This window comes from Melospiza georgiana, chromosome 6 (assembly GCF_028018845.1).
Source record: "Melospiza georgiana isolate bMelGeo1 chromosome 6, bMelGeo1.pri, whole genome shotgun sequence".
NCBI classification, from domain to species: Eukaryota; Metazoa; Chordata; class Aves; order Passeriformes; family Passerellidae; genus Melospiza; species Melospiza georgiana.
In genome coordinates this window covers 12,376,423-12,390,292 of record NC_080435.1, presented here as the reverse complement: position 1 = coordinate 12,390,292, position 13,870 = coordinate 12,376,423, and the positions used below count along the sequence as shown (strand labels likewise).

Below are 13,870 nucleotides of genomic sequence, written 5' to 3'. Positions count from 1 at the left end.
CATCTTGGACAGCCAAAATTGTTCATGCCTTTAAGACACAGGGTGCTCAACAAGGTGCCTCTTTGGGTATGTGCCACCTGAGCTTTCCAGCAGAGGCATGGTGGGTGTCCTGTGCCACTTGTGGGGCACAAGGTGCCTGTTTGGGTGTGTGCCCCCTGAGCTTTCCAGCAGGGGCCCTTGCCCACCGTGGCCAGCCGAGCAGGGCTGCAGAGCAGCAGCCACAGGTGGCAGACAGGGAGCTTTGCCAAGGCTGAGGCACAGCACCCGCCCTGGATCTCACACACGTTCATTCCAGAGCGCTTTGGGCTGTACCGGGAATTGTGTGGCCACAGGACCAGGGCAGTGATTGTCCCCCTGTACTGGGCACTGGTGAGGCCACACCTTGAGTGCTGTGTCCATTTCTGGGCCCCTCACTGCAGGAAAGACACTGAGGTGGTGGAGTGAATGCAGAGAAGGGCAGTAGAGAAGGGTCTGGAGCACAAGTCCTGTGAGCAGCTGAGGGAGCTGGGGCTGTTCAGCCTGGGGAAAAGGAGGCTCAGGGGTGACCTTATCACTCTCTACAACTGCCTGGGAGGAGGCTGCAGCCAGGTGGGGCTTGGCCTCTTCTCCCAGCCAGCAAGCAGGATAGGAGGGAATGGCCTGAAGTTGCAGCAGAGGAGGTTCACATTGGATATTCGGAAAAATGTCTTCACTTTAGAAATTGTCATGAATTAAGAACAGGCTTCCCAAGAAGCGATGCAATCAACATCCCTGAAAGTATTCAAAAGGCAGGTGGAATCTGGGGACATGGTTTAGTGATAAGCAAGGCGGTGTTGCTGGTTGACGCCTGGACTTGATCACCTTAAAGTAGGTCACTTCTAACCTTAACGATCCTATAGTTTTATAAAACACACTCTGCCGCATCTTAGGCGGTTGGAGGCCCGACGGGCACGGGGACCTGCAGGAACAGGCGAGTCCCGCCGCTGCCCCAGGCGGGCGCTCCGACACCGAGGGAGGCCCCGGCCCCCCCGCGGCCCCTCGCGCGCCGCCGCCCTGTTGTCAGGCAGTTTGGCGCCCGCGCGCGCCCCGGGGGCGTGGCCCCGAGCGCTGGCCAATGGCGAGGCGCGGCGGGTGAAGGTGCGGGACGGACGCCGCCGCTGGCTCCCGCCCCACCCCGCCGCGGCCTCCGAGCACATCAGCTCCGGATTGGACAGAAGGGGTTTATTTTTAAAAGGAATCTGCTTTCTCTATTGGCCGAGGGAGACGCCTGTCAGCGTGACGTTCCCTTGTTGCTAGGCTGGGAAGGTGGGAATCGAGGTGCACCCGCCCCATGCGCTGATTGGCCAACCGGAAGCCGATAGCCCGCCGCCGTCCGCGTCCCACCCTGTCGCAGTCGCGCAGCCGGGTGACTGACATTGGCCAGACGACCAATGAGAGACCGAGCTCTGCGCAGCGCCTAATAGGAAGGGGCGATCCGGGGAGAAGGGCGGTACCGGGACGAGGTGATTGGCAGGTGGGCGGAGGCAGAGGAGGGCTCGCCGGAGCCGCCATGTCCGCCATCTTGAAGCGTCGGTGATGGTGGCGAGCGGAGGTTTTCCCGCCTGAGCGGAGGCACCCGGGGCCTGTGGCGGGGGACGCGCTGCCGAGGTACGGCCCGGACGGCGCCGTGATCTCCGCCCCGCCGCTTCCACGAGAGCAGCGCTCCGGCGGCGGCTCCTCCGCGGCGGCGCGGGCCTGGCGGCCGCTCCCGGCCGTGCGGGGGCTTCGGGCGCTGCTCGGGCGGCTCCGGGCCGGGGCCGGCGGTGCGCGGCCTCCCGCAGCCGCAGCGCGGGGCCCGGGGCGGGCGGGGCGCGGGGCCCGGGGCGGGCGGGGAGGCCGGGCCGTGCGGCGGAGCCCTCCCCGCCTGCCCCGCTTGTGGCCCGGGCTGCCGCGCGGGGCTCTGGCTGGGGCTGCTCGGCAAGGCGGCTTCTTGGAACTGTAATGGTTTGGGAGCGTAGCAGTGGTTGGGTGAGCTTTAACTGCTGGTAAACGCGTTTGGCAAAATCTCCCTCAGAACCTGCCAGTTTTTCTGGTTTTGGTTTTTGTTGGTTGCTAAGAACTTTCCAAAGTGTAAGTGGGAATTAAGTGTTTTAGTCTACTTAGCGTCATACGAGACTATCTTGTATGACATAAGTGCAATTGAGGGTAAAGATCATTTCTGTCAGCATAAATGTTGTTTAAGTCAGAACAGTGGGATACTTTGAATGGGTGTGTTGCTATTTTAAAAAAGTGTTCTGAGTGGAGAGAACTTAGGAGTAGGTGGATAGCTTTTGAAAGGAATCCTTTGAGATGTTGACAACTTAAAAATGAAAGATTATGTTACTTACTGGTGGTGCTATTACTTAGGTTTTAAATGTCCTTCAGTGGAACGTGTCTAAGTGTACTCTTAACAGTGCAATGTGTTTTTGGGTTGCTCAAATACTGTGTGGCTTTTTTCTGGGATGCTGAAAGATGGAAAGTGTCTCTGTTTCAGTGTTCCAGAAAGATTGCTGAAGTTATTTGAACTGAAAGGTCTATTTCCAGTGCAAGACATTCAGATAAGACTCTGATTACTTAGCTCTGTGTTGTTTATGTTTTCCGTAGCAAGACATGGATTAACTGAAGCTTGCAAGAGTTTATTATAAAAGTAGAAAATAACACTGCAGAATTACCTTTCAATATGTAAGTTGTTGATGAGACACCATGCAAAAGTGATAACCAGTTTACGTGTTTTTCTTGACAGTTTGTATTTTGAAGTACGTTTTTAGGTTCACTTAAATTACTTCTTTTGTCCATATATGATATTATTTGGACATTAGGGATTCTTCTTATTTGCTTTCTGTTTGAAAAGCAGAATGTATAGGCATTGAATCCTGCACTGTCTGGAGTTACTAAAGGGATTTATTTTCTAAAACTACTTGGAAGTGCTCTTTTGGCCAGAAGGACTGTTGGTGAGGTCTGTTTACAGTGACCAAGGAAAACATTGAGTGGAGTGAAAGGTATAGTTTAGAAATTCCAGAAAAGCAACCTGTTTAACAGGAATAACTTTAAGTAAGTAGTGCATTACAGCTTCTTTACAAGCCAGTTAGATTTGTATGTAAACTGCTGTAAGCATCACAGCTTTGGATTTTTCAAAAATACAATTCAAGTAGCTGCTATTCCCTCATGGAATTAAAGATACTGAGTAGTTCATGTGTCTCTTCACAATACTGCCTGCAAACTGCTCACTTCTGCTGAGTTGCTGAAGTGAGTAAAAGTGATTTTTCCCTTTGGATTGCTTCTGTCTTGCACTTAAGGGAGGTGATGCTATGGCCTGTGTACCACTCAGAGAATGGTACTCAGATGGTATTCCAAGAGTAGAATTCAAGTGAATTAGTAGATGGGACCTGAATTTAGCAGTATTGGAGCAGAAATTTGTCTGTGTAGCTTTAGTATTGACAGATGTTTAGAGAGTGAACTCTGTTGTTATGGCTCAACATCTTTGCTTATTTACTCAGCTTAAGCTTGACATGCATGTACTGTGAAATGCTAAAGAGCTGGCTCAAAACCAGCCAGTTGGGAGGTTGGGACAGTCAGAAGGAGAAATGTGTTGAAGAAGTGTCTGGTTCCCTCTCCTCTCTGTCCATCAATGTCCTGTTTTGTCCGAGTGCTTAAAAAGCCTTGAAGTGTGTACTTAACTCCACAGTTAAAGATGCTAAAAAATGATTTACTGCAGTATGGTTGCAAAGAGAGTGTTTTAGCATGGTACACAACATCTTTGTAGGTGGGAGACTTTTGTGTTCAGTTTTCTTGGGTAACTGAGTTAATTTATGGCCTGTGGAAAACCATGGCTTTTGTGCTTGGCCAGAAAGGTGCTGGTGTGAGCGCAGGGATCTCTTTCTGTGGTAAGGTAGGATGGCTTCAGCACATTGGGTGCCCTCTAGATTGGCCTTCTGTGGTAGCACCTTCACCTGTGCTCCCTAAGCTTGCTGTGCACTGCACTGTCACATGCCAGGTGTAGGAATGCTGTGTTGGCTCAGCATCTCACACCCAGGTTCTAGAAGACCAACATGTCTGGTTGGGTTGTCCCTAAGAGCAAGATGTAGAGCTGTTGTTTTTGGCAAAACTTTTCACAATAATAAAACAAGTATGAGTAAATGAGAGATAATATGTTGTGTCTTGTTATTTTGCTAAGTTGGAGGAAGAGAGCAAAGAACTTGAGAAACTAGTGATCCTGGTATTTTTTGGGGTGGGAAGCAAGTCTGAAAGATCAAGGAGAAGATGCACAGAGAACATGAACATCATGCTGAAAGCTCTGCATAGCATGTTTAATTGTTTCTGTAGCGTGTCAGGGTGCCAGCATCTGTTTTAGAAACCATATGCTACTAAGCAACTGAAGTAAAATATTTTTCTACTCTTGGATATTATATGTAGCTTTATAGCTAGTTTGGGACACTTCTCAGGAAGTGGAATAGACTGACTTGAAAAGATTGTGAGGACATGTGGTTTAAGCTTGCCTGTTCATGGAATAGCTCTTCACATAATATTGGCAAAAATTTTGTTGGTGTGAAGTACAAGACTTTTTGTGACCCTTGATTATTCAATAGCTTACATAACATGCCAAGAAGCATGTTTGAAATGGTATATGTGATTTGGAATAGGTGAAAAGTTCCTGCCTCACCCTTTGACTTTTTTTTTTTCTTCTTCTTGTTCATACAGTCATCCCTTAATTCTATTAAATGGATGTATCTTTTCCTCCTAAACTTGAAATGCTCAGTGTCAAATCTGTGGGATCTGTTGCATGCCAGCTGTGGAAAAGAGTTGCAAAAGCACCTTAGCATACAACCTTATGGACCAGTGAATCTGTAACACTCCACTGGAGGGGAGATTGATGTTGGTAGGCCTGGAGGCAGAATGGCAGAGAAGAGTGCCTGGGAAATGCAAAGTGGGGATTTGATTAATGAAGGGCAGGAGAGTAAAAAAGGAGAATAAAAAAAATGTATGTGTGCACAAACAGAAATTGCCCAGTGGTGAGATTTGAGGATGGATTAGTTTCCTTGAAAGGTTCTTAAAATTTTATCTGATTTCATTTTGCTAGAGATGGCTCCAAACACTTATGCAGTTTAAGTTGTATCTGTGAGGAGGTGGAGTACGTGGCCTGGTGGTCTCTTCCCTGTGTCCGCTGGCCCTTCTTGAAAATGAGCACAGGAGCACCATAGGCCAACTCTTGTCACCTGTGCCAAAAGATGCTTTTAAACGTGGAGAAATCTCTAAAGCCCTTTTAGGATGCCCAGGCCTGTCCTAGGTGAGGCCTAAGAGATGGCCATGTGTTTTCCAGTTTGGTAATAAAGCACAGTTGGGATGGAGGATGAAAACTTCAAATTTTTTTGTAAAAAGTAGTTTCTGATTAAAGTATGTTCTAGAATAGCTATTTCAGTACTCAAAGCATTCTGATTAATTACAGAAGTGAATCACAGGCTTCCCACCCCTGTTGCACAGTGGGAGAGTTTCCTTCTTGAGTGACCATTGACAGGATTTCTAACTGGATACCAGTATATAAAATAAGATTTTGTTGTAAAAATTTAACTTCTGCTGTGGGTTTTTGAAGGGAATCCCATTATTTCCTAAACTATTCAGTAAATGTACAAGATGCTCCTTTAGAGGGGCAAAGCCCAAGACTAATCCTCAGTTGTGTTGCATATTTCTCTCTTGTGGGAGTAACCTAATTGATAGATTAAAAGCTTCAAGTAGTGCTTTATGCAGTGGCTGTAGGCAGTGCTAGTGCAGGTGTGATTGCATTTTCCATTGTATTGTTTTAGCCTTTGTTGGAGCAGAAAACAATGGAGTAGCAGATCCTCTCAAGGCTTGCCTTGCTACAAGTTGATATTATTTGAGTTCTGTTTGCATTGTGAAAGGAGTGTAAGGCACTGCCTCCACAGGGTGGATTTCTGCATCTTTGTAGCAGAGTGCTTATACAGCCAGTGATTCTTATAGAAATGGTGAAAATAAAATGCTATTTGCTTTTTTTATAAGTGTAGTGGAAGCCAAGTCTTGTGTTTCCAATATACTTAGTATAGTATAGTAGGGGAAAAAGGGGTTTTGTATGTGTGTGGTTTTTTTTTTTTTTGTATGTGTTTTATTGGTTTTTTTTGTTTTTTCCCAGTTACTCTAAAGTTTCATTAAGGCAAAAATCATAGGTTAGGTATTGGTGAAAAAACTCATTCTTTCTGTGATTTGCAGAGGTAGAGCTCTCCATATTGTGTTCTTGCTTACCTACTGCTCAGACTAGTTACCAATCTTAAGAGTTCAGCTGTAAACTCTAAAGTTTACAGTAAAGTCTGCTTTGAACTGCAGAATTTGAGTTCAGGTTATTTCTTCTGCTACTGTTTTGACAGACTTGCTGGATGTCCATGTAACTGAAAGCTAAGTCTTGTAGAAAATAATAAGTAGTAGGTTACATTTGATAACTTCAGCTGTTGTCACCAAAAGGATGGAAAGGCTGTGGTGGTGGCCGGAACAGACCTGCTGCTTTAGTAAGGGGGTTCCTACCAGGAATTTAAGGTCCATGTCAGTGTTGGTCTAGATGGAAGTGCCCCTAGAAGTTGCAGCAGCTCAGGGTGTTTGTCCCCATCGGCCATGTTTGTCTTTCTCTGTTCTTTGTGGCTCCTACAAAGGAGGAGTTTGTCACTGCTCATGCAGCTCCGGGGGGTGATGACATGTAGGAGTCTTTTCCTGTCTGTGAGGGACAGCTGTAGAAGGTACAGTGAGCTGGCTGTGCACTATCAGTTCTTCCTTTTGGCTATGACAAGCAAACATCCATCAAAGGATCCTTCTCTGTGTGTACTTGATGGAGGGCTCTTTGTTACAGCTTTAATCCAAATCCAAATAGCAGAAAATTGTTCACTGAACTCTGTTTAGTGAAATGTGTTTGATAAAAGAGATGGTAGTAAAGGTAACATTAATGAGAGATCTGCATTTCTTAATGACCAACATAAAAAACTAAATGTGTCTTTTCAGACTGCTTGCATGTGCTCTAAGGGCTAATGCTCTCTTCTAGAGGCACAATGTGAAAGTTTATATATTCTTCTGATACAAATAATATGTGACTGAAGACTGAACTTCTCAACCCATTAATGCTTGATTACTTTATTTACTCAGTAGTTGTGCCAGGTGCAGTTGTCTTAATATGACTTCAGTCATAGATTGGCACATACTTTTTTCCCCTGTGTCTGCCTCATCCAGTATGCCCTCCTGCTGTACTTAAATATAACTTATTTTGAGAACAAAACCCAAAGAACTTTAGCATAGCTAAACTGAGTACCAGCTACACTTGGCTTTGATGCTCTGCTTCAAAAATGCAAATTTATAATTTGCAAAAATGCAAGTTATAACTATAAATTAATCCCTAATGCCTTGGTTACTGACTAGGGAATTCAGTTTCCCAGGTTGGAATTGGAGAGATAGGATATTGAAGGCAGACAAGAATAATTCAGAATCTTTTATGTATGAGAGCGTCTGTGGAAAAAAGATTCAAAGTCTGAAAAACCCATGGGATTTATGTATTTACTTATTTATATCTTTTTATTTTTTTTAATAGGAAACACCTGCAGATGTTTTTCACTATGGGAAACTGGATGCCTTTTAGGGCATAACAGAAAGCAATGATGCTAATACTTGTACAAGATTTTTGTTCTTTGAAATGCACTGGTCCAGTCTTCCCCTCTTCTGGATTTGGGAATTGTGAAGTTTAACTTGTACTCCTAGCTGTAAGGCTGGAGGTTAGAATGCAGTGGGGTTGGGGTTTTTTCCCTCCCTTATTGAAGTTGTAGCCCCATGCATCCAGGAATGAATTATTTACAGAGATAATAAAAATTTGTAATGTGGTGCTGATCTTATCCTCATTAGAAGAAGGCTTTATAGGTTATCCACATGTGTAATTAAAAAAAAAATATTGTAGGTAGTGAACATTGAGTGAAACCACCTGAGAGGTCTTGTTATAGATTTCAAGTCATTTCAAACTAAGTTAATTTCTGTGCCATTTGGCATAGCAGTAATTTTACTTTTTGGAATGGTAATAAGACTGTCTTGACAAAAGTAGGTGTGGAACCCTAAACGTTACTGAAATAAATAGAAGACTTAAATTCAGGTCTTAAGTAAATTGATTTCTAAGTCTGTGTCTCAGCAGGGTATTTTTCTTAAGGGCTTTATCATGTAATGCTGTAATAAATACCATTTTAAATTCTGAGCTTGCATTTTAAATAGCTTGGTTTCTTTGAAACTTTATGCTTTAAATCCCTTGAGTAGGCGTAGGGCAGAGAAGTATCACTGTAGTTTTGTGTAACTATAACCTATCAGTGCTGTTTGCAGTCTTGCTTTGGGATTAGTTTTAACAGTGTGTGTTCAGTAATTCTTAGTAAAGTAGCACTTGGTGAGAGTTGAGGCACTTGTTGCAGCAGGAGAAAACTGGTGGCAGATAGATTGGTAGTTAAGAGAAAGAACTTGTAGGAAGGAATGGATGCTGCAAATACTGTGGTGAGTTACTGTGTGTTGGCCCTCTCTTGAAAGGGACAAAGAAAATGAAAGAGAAAACAGCAGTTGAAGGAAGGGTCATTTCAGAAGGACACTGTGTCCCTTAACTGTGACGTATTGCTTGAATGGGGTTTTTAAACTCTGTTTGCAAGTACATACTAGTGCCCTTATGGCACTGCTCAGCTGATGATCACCTCAGTGTAAAAATGTAGACTAGTCACCCTTTGGAAACAGTATTATTAACAACTGCTGCTAAATCTTTGAGACAGACTTGCCCCATAGTTGCCACCTGCAACTGCAGTAGAATTCTGAAAGGCACTCAAATCTGCTCCTCTCATGTGTTTGAGTCTTCATTCAAGAAGCATTGAAATAGAATTTAAAAAATATTATTTTGAAAATCACAGAGAAAATAGTAGGTTTGGATCTTTTTTTAATGGAAATTGAGCTTTTTTTCCATTAAACTAGGGTGAGGGTTGTACTTGGAAGAAGGTGTCTTATTCTGTAAGGCAGTCTTGATTTTTGTACTGTTGTCCAACAAAATAGAAGAGTTCCAGAAGGCATTAATTCTGTTCATTTGAGACACCAGAGGCACCTGTGCCTAAAAAATGTGTGATTGCTCTGTGTGTGTGATTTGTAAAAGGACAGTGTGGCAAAACTCAGCTTCTGGAGTCTCCAAAATATAAATTGTCTGTGGGAGTGGGAAATGGGAAAGAAAGATGGCATTAGCTTAGTAGCCACTTCAGGCTTCACTGGGAAGGCTTTTTGCACTGAAGTTTCATGGCTTTGGTGAGTTTCTAATTTCTTTTCTGAAACATATTTTTGCATGTACCTAAATAAAAATGACGGTAATTTATTAAACTTATATAGGTGAGAATTGGTGAAATCTTCGCATTCAAATGATTATTTTCTTAGTTTTCTAAGATGAGTCTCAGAAAAGTCAAGCTGGTCATGCTTTTTTAAAGCTTGTTGTTTAAGTGACAACCATTACTGGACAGTTGTCTTTGTAACACTCTGTATTACAGAAGGAGGATATTGAGTCACTGTTCAGCTGTCTTAGTCTTTGAGTGATAAATTAATCTGACTGTTCAGTGTCCAGTAGTTAATTGACATTTCATTTCTGTTAGAATATTTTTCTTTTCTAAGTACTTACCTTCATCCTCAGGATATCTCCAGAGGTCTTGTGTAGGCTGCTTTCCCTGAATATATAGAGTGTGTTCTGTGAAGGAAATAGGGTGTTCTTGTTTGGTTAAAGGATCAAATAAAGCTGTAAGATTGGCACCAGGCTGGGGGAAGATTCCAGGTGGCACTAAAGCATTTTGGTGAATGCAGATACCAAAATCTAGAGAAGTGAATATGCTAAAGTAGCATCACTGCCCTTGTATCTAGATGCTGCTTCTGTGTTTTATTTCTCTTGCTTGGCATTGGAAGAACTTTTCTACTAGAAAAGTTTCTTCATTGGAAGAACTTTCTACTAGAAAAATTCTACTTGGAAGAATTTTTCTGCAATCCTAGGGATTGTATTGCTAAACTTGAAAATGCTGCTATTGTAGAAAAAAGTATAGATGGGGCTTAAGCTCTTTGGGAAACCAAGTCAATTTAGTAGTCTTTGCCCATGAGCAAATCAGAATAAAAGATGTTTTAACTTGCTTAAATTAAAGATTAAAAGAAGAAATATGTTCAGCTTTTCTGTTCATGATGTTGGATTTGAACTTGAAGAGTGTTAGGGATTCTAACTTTCACTCTGAAAAGCAAAACATGCTTATGATACTCTCATTAAGGGAATATTTAGCTTCTGGGTGCATTTAGGGTGGGTTGAATAGTTCTGTCAGTTTTTTCAGGATATGGTAGCATTTCTTGATATCCTGATTAAAAGAACTTGTGAACTTGCAGCTGTCAAAACTTACTTTAATGGCTTTGTAAAGCTTAGTATGAGGAAAACCAGGGAGGTACTCTTGCCCACAGCCTTTAACTAGTGCAGTTCATGTAACTTACTGTGAAAATTCAGGTTACCTGAACTGTAGGTCCCAGAAATCTTGAATGAAAGTGAAGAATTAAGCAAGAAGTTACAAATTGCTTTGGGTTTAATTTTGAAGTTGCTGTGTTCATGTGAGAGTTCACTCCCGTTGTGGCAGCAGCTGTAGCTGGCTGGAGCTTCAGGGGATAAAACATTGATGTGCTCCTAGAAGCTGCTGACTTCCATTTCTGGACTGCAAACGGTCTTTAAGTATTCTTTTTAACAGGACTGGGATTTTGCATGAAAAAAATAAAGCAAATAATAGATGTGAATGCACTGTTTATACAGAAAGAACACTGGTGTCCTGGTTAGAAGTTGCTGAAGTAGCTTTCTTTTACCTCCATGTATTTTTCATGTGCCTCAAAATCAGATTTATGTCCAACTTTCAAGGTCTAATCCACAAGGGGAATAGGAGGATGAACTTGAAAAAAAAAATCCAAGCTCATGCTGTCTTTGAACTAATGCAGTGAATAAAACAAAACACATGCTTGTAAAAGAAACCTCTGGTAAAATTCATGCTTTTCAACTCAAGGCTGTGTCTTTAAGTTACAATAGTTGTTTCTAACATGTTTAAACAAAAAAGTTAAGTTTACTGCTAAAGCAGTGAGTTAGTGTTACTGGGTTTTCGCATTTCCAGAGTAGCAGTACAGGAATTCAGGACTCATTTACACTTGCACATTATCACCTGGTTGAGACAACAGTAGAACTGATGCTGAATTGTCCAAATTCAGCATCACCCATCTTATTTATTGGATTCAGGAGAGCTTTTACTCTGTCATCCTGAGCAGACTTGAGGTGATATAATATAGGGCAAAGATGGAAGAGTCAGATCTTGTTTGCACTGTCCCTAGTGGTGTGTTCCCTCTTCCTTGGCTGCACTGGCCCTGGTGGTTGGTAGATATTTTGAGTTGTTCCATCCCATGGACGTGGCAGAAAAACTCTTCTCCCTTCTTCTTCCTGCATTGGCCAATTTTGGAGTAGGGTTTTTCATTTGGAAATGTCTTGGCAGTGGTTTCATCACTGTTGGGGAGCCAACAGAGGGTGACTGCACAGCAAGGGGTAGAACAAGCTGCTTTGCATAAGCTCTTTTAGCATCCTGAAGCACTCCTTTGAGACACTATGAGGAATTTCAGTCCTTATCCTCATTCTGAGTGTGGATGGTGACATTTCAGCATACAAATGTATCCTCTAAGCAAGGTGTTAGGAACTGATAGCCAAAGAATTCAAAGTTTAAGCCCTTACCTAAGTGAGATGCTTAGTAGTGTTTAAAAATTGCCTTAGTTGTCATGAAGATTTTTCTACAAATTTAATTAGTTCATAGATGAGACTAGTTCAGATGCACCTATGTCTTGGCCCTTCATCTCTCACCACTACCAAATTGATGGTTGTGGACAACACTTTCATGTCAAGTTTCTTTGAGAGTGTCCAAGGGGTTACTTAAAAGTTTTTGGGAAGAGATGTTCCTGATGTGTGGTAACACATGAGTGTTCTAAGGAGGAGTGCACATTACTTTGATTTTTCTCACCTGTCATCTGGAGAGGTGTGGTAGGGAGCAATGCTGAGTCTTCAGGTACAATTTCACAGCGCTCTGCTGGAATGTTACATTAAACAGTTTTGTGTGGCTGCCCTGTAATTTCACTGGGGGATCTTTCTGGGTCAGTAAGCCAGTGGAAGAAGGGAAAAGATTCTGCTGTTTTGTGCTTCATCTGCTTTTCACATGTGTTGGATAAAAGTTCTTGGACATTTTTTGGCCTAGAGAGGTGATAGAACTAAACCATCCCGTGTCCTGTGCTTTATTAATTGTAGTCCAGGCCCTTACATTTGGGAAGGGGTGCTGGTGTTCTGCTAGTGGTTTTGTCAAGCTTATGTAACAACTTTATTTCAGATATATGAAGTTATATAAGTTAATGCATGCAGAGCAGCACTATTCAGGAGCTTGCAGTTCTTGCACTTTTTTACCAGGATGCACAAATGTTACATTGATTCCTATTAGTAGGGACACTTGTTTCATTTCAGTCTTTGGGCCAATAGAGGTGTATGGGAACAGTTTTAGAAACAGACATGGCCCAGTTCATGCAGCATTAATAAGATTAGTTTAGTCATCTTCATGGCAACTGGTCACATAGTGGTTAACTTCTCTTATCTAAAAATGTGTGAATAAAGTTAGGCAGTACTTAAAACAGAATTTTCCATGCTATTGCATTTCCTGTGAAGATGGATCCTACCCTGGGTAGTTGTGCCTTATTTTATTTTCTGGATATATCGTGTAAAACATGAACATGGGTGTGGTCCTGGTTGTGATGAGTCCTCATAGTTCTGTATTTGAATGTAATCCATCTGTACACATGCCAATAACTCCATCCTGCCTTTGCATGTTACCTTAGGTCTAAGGTTTTAACCTTCCATCATTGGATACTTCTTCATGACAGAGCTATATTAACTTGGATGAACTGTTGCTGAATGTAAGCTATCTGGATGTAGGAAAGTCAAATTTAAATAAACTTGATCATCATCCAGTCAAGGGATTCTTTTTTAAAATTGTTTTTGAAAGAACTCCTGTGGGGTTTTGGGGGTGGGGGTTTGTCCCTTTTTTCATAATGCAGTGTCTAATCTGTCTTGCAGAGAGGAACAGTCTGAGGTAATAAACCATATGTACCAGGAAGTGTAAGTCAGTCTTTAGACCAACCTCTGTACTCTTGTAGATTCTGAGGTGGACTGAAAAAGTCCTGATGGACCAGAGCAGGGTTCTGGTGGCACATCCCTTACAGGGTATGCTATAATACACACACTCCAAGTGTCTTGCTAATTTTGATCACACTGGTGTCTCTAATTTACTATGTAATCCTACTGCATTGAATTCAGAAGCCAAGGGTATTTAGACACTGAAGTCTTCAAAGCAGAAAGAAGAGTAGGGAAATAACAAAGGTACCTTGTAAGAGGAGTAATAATAGTGGTTTTCATTTGGATAGTTCCACTAGCAATGGAAATCTGTGGATCTTAAGAATGTATAAACTCTTCTGAAAGTGCACTAAGCTAAGCAGGCTTCTTACTTTGTTTCCACATAACTGATGTTCTCTCCCTTTTTGGAGCTCTGCTTTGGAACATAGGTACACTTTTAAAATGCAGAAGCAATAACCTAGAAAAGTTCAGTGAAGTGAACTGAGTCCAGAAAATTTGTTTACTTTTTCTGCTCTAGTTCATCACTTGACTCACAGGGTATTGGCAGGTCTGTCAGGCATGGAGACCTGAAGGTCTGCAGGTGAAAAAATGCATTTAAAAGACCTATAAGAGAATTATGGTCAGTGTATTACACTGAGCTTCAGTTCATGTGTATGTTGGTTGCTAAAATAA

The 13,870-nt window shown here is 42.5% G+C and overlaps 1 protein-coding gene across 6 annotated transcripts in view; it reads left to right on the top strand.

The window, feature by feature from the left end:
• Nucleotides 1-1,524: 1,524 nt before the first annotated feature.
• Nucleotides 1,525-13,870, top strand: part of PPP6R3 (protein phosphatase 6 regulatory subunit 3) — a 52,376-nt gene continuing 40,030 nt past the window's right edge. For all 6 annotated transcript variants that reach the window (XR_009114618.1, XM_058027297.1, XM_058027296.1 and 3 more), the window contains exon 1: nucleotides 1,525-1,626. The gene's annotated coding sequence lies outside the window, so the exon portion shown is untranslated. The remainder of the gene's footprint in view (nucleotides 1,627-13,870) is intronic.